The sequence below is a fragment of the Oncorhynchus kisutch genome, unplaced genomic scaffold, assembly GCF_002021735.2.
Source record: "Oncorhynchus kisutch isolate 150728-3 unplaced genomic scaffold, Okis_V2 scaffold1952, whole genome shotgun sequence".
In the NCBI taxonomy this organism is placed as follows: Eukaryota; Metazoa; Chordata; class Actinopteri; order Salmoniformes; family Salmonidae; genus Oncorhynchus; species Oncorhynchus kisutch.
In genome coordinates, this window is record NW_022263897.1 from 27867 (window position 1) to 39938 (window position 12072).

The 12072-nt window shown below is 49.4% G+C and overlaps 1 long non-coding RNA gene across 1 annotated transcript in view; it reads left to right on the top strand.

Annotated features, from left to right (window-relative positions):
* LOC116368554 (uncharacterized) overlaps nucleotides 1-11525 on the top strand; it is a 37252-nt gene extending 25727 nt beyond the window's left edge. Inside the window, exons 2-4 of the long non-coding RNA XR_004208550.1 lie at nucleotides 10587-10659; nucleotides 10811-10913; nucleotides 11426-11525. This is a non-coding gene — a long non-coding RNA (uncharacterized LOC116368554). The remainder of the gene's footprint in view (nucleotides 1-10586; nucleotides 10660-10810; nucleotides 10914-11425) is intronic.
* The last annotated feature ends 547 nt before the right edge of the window (nucleotides 11526-12072 follow it).

Sequence of the window (12072 nt, forward strand, 5' to 3'; positions counted from 1 at the left end):
TTGTCCTCTGTCCTATAGCACAGGGCCCTAACAGGAGATGTAATGTTGTCCTCCGTCCTATAGCACAGGGCCCTAACAGGAGATGTAATGTTGTCCTCCGTCCTATAGCACAGGGCCCTAACAGGAGATGTAATGTTGTCCTCCGTCCTATAGCACAGGGCCCTAACAGGAGATGTAATGTTGTCCTCCGTCCTATAGCACAGGGCCCTAACAGGAGATGTAATGTTGTCCTCCGTCCTATAGCACAGGGCCCTAACAGTAGATGTAATGTTGTACTCTGTCCTATAGCACAGGGCCCTAACAGGAGATGTAATGTTGTCCTCCGTCCTATAGCACAGGGCCCTAACAGGAGATGTAATGTTGTCCTCTGTCCTATAGCACAGGGCCCTAACAGGAGATGTAATGTTGTCCTCCGTCCTATAGCACAGGGCCCTAACAGGAGATGTAATGTTGTCCTCCGTCCTATAGCACAGGGCCCTAACAGGAGATGTAATGTTGTCCTCCGTCCTATAGCACAGGGCCCTAACAGTAGATGTAATGTTGTCCTCCGTCCTATAGCACAGGGCCCTAACAGTAGATGTAATGTTGTCCTCCGTCCTATAGCACAGGGCCCTAACAGTAGATGTAATGTTGTCCTCCGTCCTATAGCACAGGGCCCTAACAGGAGATGTAATGTTGTCCTCCGTCCTATAGCACAGGGCCCTAACAGGAGATGTAATGTTGTCCTCCGTCCTATAGCACAGGGCCCTAACAGGAGATGTAATGTTGTCCTCCGTCCTATAGCACAGGGCCCTAACAGGAGATGTAATGTTGTCCTCCGTCCTATAGCACAGGGCCCTAACAGGAGATGTAATGTTGTCCTCCGTCCTATAGCACAGGGCCCTAACAGGAGATGTAATGTTGTCCTCCGTCCTATAGCACAGGGCCCTAACAGGAGATGTAATGTTGTCCTCCGTCCTATAGCACAGGGCCCTAACAGGAGATGTAATGTTGTCCTCTGTCCTATAGCACAGGGCCCTAACAGGAGATGTAATGTTGTCCTCCGTCCTATAGCACAGGGCCCTAACAGGAGATGTAATGTTGTCCTCTGTCCTATAGCACAGGGCCCTAACAGGAGATGTAATGTTGTCCTCCGTCCTATAGCACAGGGCCCTAACAGGAGATGTAATGTTGTCCTCCGTCCTATAGCACAGGGCCCTAACAGGAGATGTAATGTTGTCCTCCGTCCTATAGCACAGGGCCCTAACAGTAGATGTAATGTTGTCCTCCGTCCTATAGCACAGGGCCCTAACAGGAGATGTAATGTTGTCCTCCGTCCTATAGCACAGGGCCCTAACAGGAGATGTAATGTTGTCCTCCGTCCTATAGCACAGGGCCCTAACAGGAGATGTAATGTTGTCCTCCGTCCTATAGCACAGGGCCCTAACAGGAGATGTAATGTTGTCCTCCGTCCTATAGCACAGGGCCCTAACAGTAGATGTAATGTTGTCCTCCGTCCTATAGCACAGGGCCCTAACAGGAGATGTAATGTTGTCCTCCGTCCTATAGCACAGGGCCCTAACAGTAGATGTAATGTTGTCCTCCGTCCTATAGCACAGGGCCCTAACAGGAGATGTAATGTTGTCCTCCGTCCTATAGCACAGGGCCCTAACAGTAGATGTAATGTTGTCCTCCGTCCTATAGCACAGGGCCCTAACAGGAGATGTAATGTTGTCCTCCGTCCTATAGCACAGGGCCCTAACAGTAGATGTAATGTTGTCCTCCGTCCTATAGCACAGGGCCCTAACAGGAGATGTAATGTTGTCCTCCGTCCTATAGCACAGGGCCCTAACAGGATGTAATGTTGTCCTCCGTCCTATAGCACAGGGCCCTAACAGGAGATGTAATGTTGTCCTCCGTCCTATAGCACAGGGCCCTAACAGGAGATGTAATGTTGTCCTCCGTCCTATAGCACAGGGCCCTAACAGGAGATGTAATGTTGTCCTCCGTCCTATAGCACAGGGCCCTAACAGGAGATGTAATGTTGTCCTCCGTCCTATAGCACAGGGCCCTAACAGGAGATGTAATGTTGTCCTCCGTCCTATAGCACAGGGCCCTAACAGGAGATGTAATGTTGTCCTCCGTCCTATAGCACAGGGCCCTAACAGGAGATGTAATGTTGTCCTCCGTCCTATAGCACAGGGCCCTAACAGGAGATGTAATGTTGTCCTCCGTCCTATAGCACAGGGCCCTAACAGGAGATGTAATGTTGTCCTCCGTCCTATAGCACAGGGCCCTAACAGGAGATGTAATGTTGTCCTCCGTCCTATAGCACAGGGCCCTAACAGGAGATGTAATGTTGTCCTCCGTCCTATAGCACAGGGCCCTAACAGGAGATGTAATGTTGTCCTCCGTCCTATAGCACAGGGCCCTAACAGGAGATGTAATGTTGTCCTCCGTCCTATAGCACAGGGCCCTAACAGGAGATGTAATGTTGTCCTCCGTCCTATAGCACAGGGCCCTAACAGGAGATGTAATGTTGTCCTCTGTCCTATAGCACAGGGCCCTAACAGGAGATGTAATGTTGTCCTCCGTCCTATAGCACAGGGCCCTAACAGGAGATGTAATGTTGTACTCTGTCCTATAGCACAGGGCCCTAACAGGAGATGTAATGTTGTCCTCCGTCCTATAGCACAGGGCCCTAACAGGAGATGTAATGTTGTCCTCTGTCCTATAGCACAGGGCCCTAACAGGAGATGTAATGTTGTCCTCCGTCCTATAGCACAGGGCCCTAACAGGAGATGTAATGTTGTACTCTGTCCTATAGCACAGGGCCCTAACAGGAGATGTAATGTTGTCCTCCGTCCTATAGCACAGGGCCCTAACAGGAGATGTAATGTTGTACTCTGTCCTATAGCACAGGGCCCTAACAGGAGATGTAATGTTGTCCTCCGTCCTATAGCACAGGGCCCTAACAGGAGATGTAATGTTGTCCTCTGTCCTATAGCACAGGGCCCTAACAGGAGATGTAATGTTGTCCTCCGTCCTATAGCACAGGGCCCTAACAGGAGATGTAATGTTGTCCTCTGTCCTATAGCACAGGGCCCTAACAGGAGATGTAATGTTGTCCTCCGTCCTATAGCACAGGGCCCTAACAGGAGATGTAATGTTGTCCTCTGTCCTATAGCACAGGGCCCTAACAGGAGATGTAATGTTGTCCTCCGTCCTATAGCACAGGGCCCTAACAGGAGATGTAATGTTGTCCTCCGTCCTATAGCACAGGGCCCTAACAGGAGATGTAATGTTGTCCTCCGTCCTATAGCACAGGGCCCTAACAGGAGATGTAATGTTGTCCTCCGTCCTATAGCACAGGGCCCTAACAGGAGATGTAATGTTGTCCTCCGTCCTATAGCACAGGGCCCTAACAGGAGATGTAATGTTGTCCTCCGTCCTATAGCACAGGGCCCTAACAGTAGATGTAATGTTGTCCTCTGTCCTATAGCACAGGGCCCTAACAGGAGATGTAATGTTGTCCTCCGTCCTATAGCACAGGGCCCTAACAGGAGATGTAATGTTGTCCTCCGTCCTATAGCACAGGGCCCTAACAGGAGATGTAATGTTGTCCTCCGTCCTATAGCACAGGGCCCTAACAGTAGATGTAATGTTGTCCTCTGTCCTATAGCACAGGGCCCTAACAGGAGATGTAATGTTGTCCTCCGTCCTATAGCACAGGGCCCTAACAGGAGATGTAATGTTGTCCTCCGTCCTATAGCACAGGGCCCTAACAGGAGATGTAATGTTGTCCTCCGTCCTATAGCACAGGGCCCTAACAGGAGATGTAATGTTGTCCTCCGTCCTATAGCACAGGGCCCTAACAGGAGATGTAATGTTGTCCTCCGTCCTATAGCACAGGGCCCTAACAGGAGATGTAATGTTGTCCTCTGTCCTATAGCACAGGGCCCTAACAGGAGATGTAATGTTGTCCTCCGTCCTATAGCACAGGGCCCTAACAGGAGATGTAATGTTGTCCTCTGTCCTATAGCACAGGGCCCTAACAGGAGATGTAATGTTGTCCTCCGTCCTATAGCACAGGGCCCTAACAGTAGATGTAATGTTGTCCTCTGTCCTATAGCACAGGGCCCTAACAGGAGATGTAATGTTGTCCTCCGTCCTATAGCACAGGGCCCTAACAGGAGATGTAATGTTGTCCTCCGTCCTATAGCACAGGGCCCTAACAGGAGATGTAATGTTGTCCTCCGTCCTATAGCACAGGGCCCTAACAGTAGATGTAATGTTGTACTCTGTCCTATAGCACAGGGCCCTAACAGGAGATGTAATGTTGTCCTCCGTCCTATAGCACAGGGCCCTAACAGGAGATGTAATGTTGTACTCTGTCCTATAGCACAGGGCCCTAACAGGAGATGTAATGTTGTCCTCCGTCCTATAGCACAGGGCCCTAACAGGAGATGTAATGTTGTACTCTGTCCTATAGCACAGGGCCCTAACAGGAGATGTAATGTTGTCCTCCGTCCTATAGCACAGGGCCCTAACAGGAGATGTAATGTTGTACTCTGTCCTATAGCACAGGGCCCTAACAGGAGATGTAATGTTGTCCTCCGTCCTATAGCACAGGGCCCTAACAGGAGATGTAATGTTGTACTCTGTCCTATAGCACAGGGCCCTAACAGGAGATGTAATGTTGTCCTCCGTCCTATAGCACAGGGCCCTAACAGGAGATGTAATGTTGTCCTCTGTCCTATAGCACAGGGCCCTAACAGGAGATGTAATGTTGTCCTCCGTCCTATAGCACAGGGCCCTAACAGGAGATGTAATGTTGTCCTCTGTCCTATAGCACAGGGCCCTAACAGGAGATGTAATGTTGTCCTCCGTCCTATAGCACAGGGCCCTAACAGGAGATGTAATGTTGTCCTCCGTCCTATAGCACAGGGCCCTAACAGGAGATGTAATGTTGTCCTCCGTCCTATAGCACAGGGCCCTAACAGGAGATGTAATGTTGTCTCTGTCGTCTATAGCACAGGGCCCTAACAGGAGATGTAATGTTGTCCTCCGTCCTATAGCACAGGGCCCTAACAGGAGATGTAATGTTGTCCTCCGTCCTATAGCACAGGGCCCTAACAGTAGATGTAATGTTGTCCTCTGTCCTATAGCACAGGGCCCTAACAGTAGATGTAATGTTGTCCTCCGTCCTATAGCACAGGGCCCTAACAGTAGATGTAATGTTGTCCTCTGTCCTATAGCACAGGGCCCTAACAGGAGATGTAATGTTGTCCTCCGTCCTATAGCACAGGGCCCTAACAGGAGATGTAATGTTGTCCTCCGTCCTATAGCACAGGGCCCTAACAGGAGATGTAATGTTGTCCTCCGTCCTATAGCACAGGGCCCTAACAGTAGATGTAATGTTGTCCTCCGTCCTATAGCACAGGGCCCTAACAGGAGATGTAATGTTGTCCTCCGTCCTATAGCACAGGGCCCTAACAGTAGATGTAATGTTGTCCTCCGTCCTATAGCACAGGGCCCTAACAGGAGATGTAATGTTGTCCTCCGTCCTATAGCACAGGGCCCTAACAGGAGATGTAATGTTGTCTCTGTCCTATAGCACAGGGCCCTAACAGGAGATGTAATGTTGTCCTCTGTCCTATAGCACAGGGCCCTAACAGGAGATGTAATGTTGTACCTCTGTCCTATAGCACAGGGCCCTAACAGGAGATGTAATGTTGTCCTCCGTCCTATAGCACAGGGCCCTAACAGGAGATGTAATGTTGTACTCTGTCCTATAGCACAGGGCCCTAACAGGAGATGTAATGTTGTCCTCCGTCCTATAGCACAGGGCCCTAACAGGAGATGTAATGTTGTACTCTGTCCTATAGCACAGGGCCCTAACAGGAGATGTAATGTTGTCCTCTGTCCTATAGCACAGGGCCCTAACAGGAGATGTAATGTTGTACTCTGTCCTATAGCACAGGGCCCTAACAGGAGATGTAATGTTGTCCTCCGTCCTATAGCACAGGGCCCTAACAGAGATGTAATGTTGTACTCTGTCCTATAGCACAGGGCCCTAACAGGAGATGTAATGTTGTCCTCCGTCCTATAGCACAGGGCCCTAACAGGAGATGTAATGTTGTACTCCGTCCTATAGCACAGGGCCCTAACAGGAGATGTAATGTTGTCCTCCGTCCTATAGCACAGGGCCCTAACAGGAGATGTAATGTTGTACTCTGTCCTATAGCACAGGGCCCTAACAGGAGATGTAATGTTGTCCTCCGTCCTATAGCACAGGGCCCTAACAGGAGATGTAATGTTGTCCTCCGTCCTATAGCACAGGGCCCTAACAGTAGATGTAATGTTGTACTCTGTCCTATAGCACAGGGCCCTAACAGTAGATGTAATGTTGTCCTCCGTCCTATAGCACAGGGCCCTAACAGTAGATGTAATGTTGTCCTCTGTCCTATAGCACAGGGCCCTAACAGGAGATGTAATGTTGTCCTCCGTCCTATAGCACAGGGCCCTAACAGGAGATGTAATGTTGTCCTCCGTCCTATAGCACAGGGCCCTAACAGGAGATGTAATGTTGTCCTCCGTCCTATAGCACAGGGCCCTAACAGGAGATGTAATGTTGTCCTCCGTCCTATAGCACAGGGCCCTAACAGAGATGTAATGTTGTCCTCCGTCCTATAGCACAGGGCCCTAACAGGAGATGTAATGTTGTCCTCTGTCCTATAGCACAGGGCCCTAACAGGAGATGTAATGTTGTCCTCCGTCCTATAGCACAGGGCCCTAACAGGAGATGTAATGTTGTCCTCCGTCCTATAGCACAGGGCCCTAACAGGAGATGTAATGTTGTCCTCCGTCCTATAGCACAGGGCCCTAACAGTAGATGTAATGTTGTACTCTGTCCTATAGCACAGGGCCCTAACAGGAGATGTAATGTTGTCCTCCGTCCTATAGCACAGGGCCCTAACAGGAGATGTAATGTTGTCCTCTGTCCTATAGCACAGGGCCCTAACAGGAGATGTAATGTTGTCCTCCGTCCTATAGCACAGGGCCCTAACAGTAGATGTAATGTTGTCCTCTGTCCTATAGCACAGGGCCCTAACAGGAGATGTAATGTTGTCCTCCGTCCTATAGCACAGGGCCCTAACAGTAGATGTAATGTTGTCCTCCGTCCTATAGCACAGGGCCCTAACAGGAGATGTAATGTTGTCCTCCGTCCTATAGCACAGGGCCCTAACAGTAGATGTAATGTTGTACTCTGTCCTATAGCACAGGGCCCTAACAGGAGATGTAATGTTGTCCTCCGTCCTATAGCACAGGGCCCTAACAGGAGATGTAATGTTGTACTCTGTCCTATAGCACAGGGCCCTAACAGGAGATGTAATGTTGTCCTCCGTCCTATAGCACAGGGCCCTAACAGGAGATGTAATGTTGTACTCTGTCCTATAGCACAGGGCCCTAACAGGAGATGTAATGTTGTCCTCCGTCCTATAGCACAGGGCCCTAACAGGAGATGTAATGTTGTACTCTGTCCTATAGCACAGGGCCCTAACAGGAGATGTAATGTTGTCCTCCGTCCTATAGCACAGGGCCCTAACAGGAGATGTAATGTTGTACTCTGTCCTATAGCACAGGGCCCTAACAGGAGATGTAATGTTGTCCTCCGTCCTATAGCACAGGGCCCTAACAGTAGATGTAATGTTGTACTCTGTCCTATAGCACAGGGCCCTAACAGTAGATGTAATGTTGTCCTCCGTCCTATAGCACAGGGCCCTAACAGGAGATGTAATGTTGTACTCTGTCCTATAGCACAGGGCCCTAACAGGAGATGTAATGTTGTCCTCCGTCCTATAGCACAGGGCCCTAACAGGAGATGTAATGTTGTCCTCCGTCCTATAGCACAGGGCCCTAACAGGAGATGTAATGTTGTCCTCCGTCCTATAGCACAGGGCCCTAACAGGAGATGTAATGTTGTCCTCCGTCCTATAGCACAGGGCCCTAACAGGAGATGTAATGTTGTCCTCTGTCCTATAGCACAGGGCCCTAACAGGAGATGTAATGTTGTCCTCCGTCCTATAGCACAGGGCCCTAACAGTAGATGTAATGTTGTACTCTGTCCTATAGCACAGGGCCCTAACAGTAGATGTAATGTTGTCCTCCGTCCTATAGCACAGGGCCCTAACAGGAGATGTAATGTTGTCCTCTGTCCTATAGCACAGGGCCCTAACAGGAGATGTAATGTTGTCCTCCGTCCTATAGCACAGGGCCCTAACAGTAGATGTAATGTTGTCCTCCGTCCTATAGCACAGGGCCCTAACAGGAGATGTAATGTTGTCCTCCGTCCTATAGCACAGGGCCCTAACAGTAGATGTAATGTTGTACTCCGTCCTATAGCACAGGGCCCTAACAGTAGATGTAATGTTGTCCTCGTCCTCCTATAGCACAGGGCCCTAACAGGAGATGTAATGTTGTCCTCCGTCCTATAGCACAGGGCCCTAACAGGAGATGTAATGTTGTCCTCCGTCCTATAGCACAGGGCCCTAACAGTAGATGTAATGTTGTACTCTGTCCTATAGCACAGGGCCTAACAGGAGATGTAATGTTGTCCTCCGTCCTATAGCACAGGGCCCTAACAGGAGATGTAATGTTGTACTCTGTCCTATAGCACAGGGCCCTAACAGGAGATGTAATGTTGTCCTCCGTCCTATAGCACAGGGCCCTAACAGTAGATGTAATGTTGTACTCTGTCCTATAGCACAGGGCCCTAACAGGAGATGTAATGTTGTACTCCGTCCTATAGCACAGGGCCCTAACAGGAGATGTAATGTTGTCCTCTGTCCTATAGCACAGGGCCCTAACAGGAGATGTAATGTTGTCCTCCGTCCTATAGCACAGGGCCCTAACAGTAGATGTAATGTTGTCCTCCGTCCTATAGCACAGGGCCTAACAGTAGATGTAATGTTGTCCTCCGTCCTATAGCACAGGGCCCTAACAGTAGATGTAATGTTGTACTCTGTCCTATAGCACAGGGCCCTAACAGGAGATGTAATGTTGTCCTCCGTCCTATAGCACAGGGCCCTAACAGTAGATGTAATGTTGTACTCTGTCCTATAGCACAGGGCCCTAACAGGAGATGTAATGTTGTCCTCCGTCCTATAGCACAGGGCCCTAACAGTAGATGTAATGTTGTCCTCTGTCCTATAGCACAGGGCCCTAACAGTAGATGTAATGTTGTACTCTGTCCTATAGCACAGGGCCCTAACAGTAGATGTAATGTTGTCCTCCGTCCTATAGCACAGGGCCCTAACAGTAGATGTAATGTTGTCCTCTGTCCTATAGCACAGGGCCCTAACAGAGATGTAATGTTGTCCTCCGTCCTATAGCACAGGGCCCTAACAGTAGATGTAATGTTGTCCTCCGTCCTATAGCACAGGGCCCTAACAGGAGATGTAATGTTGTCCTCCGTCCTATAGCACAGGGCCCTAACAGGAGATGTAATGTTGTCCTCCGTCCTATAGCACAGGGCCCTAACAGGAGATGTAATGTTGTACTCTGTCCTATAGCACAGGGCCCTAACAGGAGATGTAATGTTGTCCTCCGTCCTATAGCACAGGGCCCTAACAGTAGATGTAATGTTGTCCTCCGTCCTATAGCACAGGGCCCTAACAGGAGATGTAATGTTGTACTCTGTCCTATAGCACAGGGCCCTAACAGGAGATGTAATGTTGTACTCCGTCCTATAGCACAGGGCCCTAACAGGAGATGTAATGTTGTACTCTGTCCTATAGCACAGGGCCCTAACAGGAGATGTAATGTTGTCCTCCGTCCTATAGCACAGGGCCCTAACAGTAGATGTAATGTTGTCCTCTGTCCTATAGCACAGGCCCTAACAGAGATGTAATGTTGTCCTCCGTCCTATAGCACAGGGCCCTAACAGTAGATGTAATGTTGTCCTCCGTCCTATAGCACAGGGCCCTAACAGGAGATGTAATGTTGTCCTCCGTCCTATAGCACAGGGCCCTAACAGGAGATGTAATGTTGTCCTCCGTCCTATAGCACAGGGCCCTAACAGAGATGTAATGTTGTCCTCCGTCCTATAGCACAGGGCCCTAACAGGTAGATGTAATGTTGTCCTCCGTCCTATAGCACAGGGCCCTAACAGTAGATGTAATGTTGTCCCCTGTCCTATAGCACAGGGCCCTAACAGGAGATGTAATGTTGTCCTCCGTCCTATAGCACAGGGCCCTAACAGTAGATGTAATGTTGTCCTCTGTCCTATAGCACAGGGCCCTAACAGGAGATGTAATGTTGTCCTCCGTCCTATAGCACAGGGCCCTAACAGTAGATGTAATGTTGTCCTCCGTCCTATAGCACAGGGCCCTAACAGGAGATGTAATGTTGTCCTCCGTCCTATAGCACAGGGCCCTAACAGTAGATGTAATGTTGTCCTCCATCCTATAGCACAGGCCCTAACAGTAGATTTAATGTTGTCCTCTGTCCTATAGCACAGGGCCTAGACAGGAGATGTAATGTTGTCCTCCGTCCTATAGCACAGGGCCCTAACAGCAGATGTAATGTTGTCCTCCGTCCTATAGGTGGCCATCCCTTTGGAGGAGATGCACAGGATCCACCTGCGCTTCATGTTCAGACACCGCTCCTCTCAGGAGTGTGAGTACACCCAACTCTGCCCTATCCTTACCTTCTTTATCACTGAGCTGAAGGGGTTGGAAGTTTGAAAGCATGTGACAGGAGGAAGCCATTGCTTTCATCTACTAAATGAATTTCTTAATTCTCTCTCTCTCGCTCTCTCTCTGTGTAGCTAAGGATAAGAGTGAGAAGACTTTGCCATGGCATTTGTTCGCCTGATGAAGGAAGATGGAACCGTGCTGAAGGACGGGCTTCATGACCTGGTGGTCTTCAAGGTCAGAACTGAATCAACTCCGATTCACACAGCTACAAAACGAACGAATTAACGTTATAAATGAACCAGTACAGATTCACAGTTAAATGAACTGATAATTGAATTACGTCAGAGTCACAGCCAATCGCCAAGGACACTGAATTATTAAAGTTCACAACCGACTGAACAGGCTAACTGAATAATTATAGATTCACTGCCAAATGAACTGGAATTATTGATTAAGTGGTAAAGGAATGAAGATGAAATACTGTTGATTCACTCCCAAACTAAACCCTCTCTAAACTCTCTCTCTCCCCCCTCTCTCTCCTCTTTCTCCCCCTCTCTCTCTATCACCTCACCCTCTCTCTCTCTCTCTCTCTCATCTTTCTCCCCCTCTCTTTTACCGCACTCTCTCTCTCTCTCCCATCTTTCTCTCTTTACGCTCTCTCTATAACCCACCGTCTTGCTCTTCTTTCTCTCTCCTCACACCTCTCTCTCTTCCCACCCTCTCTGTCTCTCTCCTTCTCTCTACAGGGGGACAGTAAGCGTATGGAGGATGTGAACTCGTACCTGTCCCTACCCTCTACGCGTTATGTGGACGTTCACAAGACGGGACACTGAGCCGCAGCACCAGCAGTGTAGGAGGCCTGTCTGTCAGCTCCAGAGACAGCTTCACCATCTCAACCCTCGTCTGCTCCACCAGCTCACTCAAAACGGTGTGTGTGTGTGTGTTCTCAGAACAGACAGAGTATGTCGTAGTTTTGTCATACACACAAACGCACACATGCACTTCCCCCACACACAGCCAGGGCCCTGGCATGGCATACAGGTGCTGTGTAACAGCTGTTGCTGAAGAAGCCAGTTCATCACTGTAATGATAACTGTGCTGCAGTGTTAATCACCAGTCCAGATATAACACACACACGCACACGCACACGCACATACGCACACATGCGCACACACACACACACACACACACACACACACACACACACACACACAACACACACACACACACACACACACAACAACACACCACCACACACACAAAGAGCAGCTGTCCGGATGAGGATATGATCCATCTCTACCTGGACCTGTACTCCCTCAGTCAACAGATGGACAGCAGGCAGGCAGGTTCACTACTGAGGAAGACATTACTGAACACTAACACCTGTACAGGG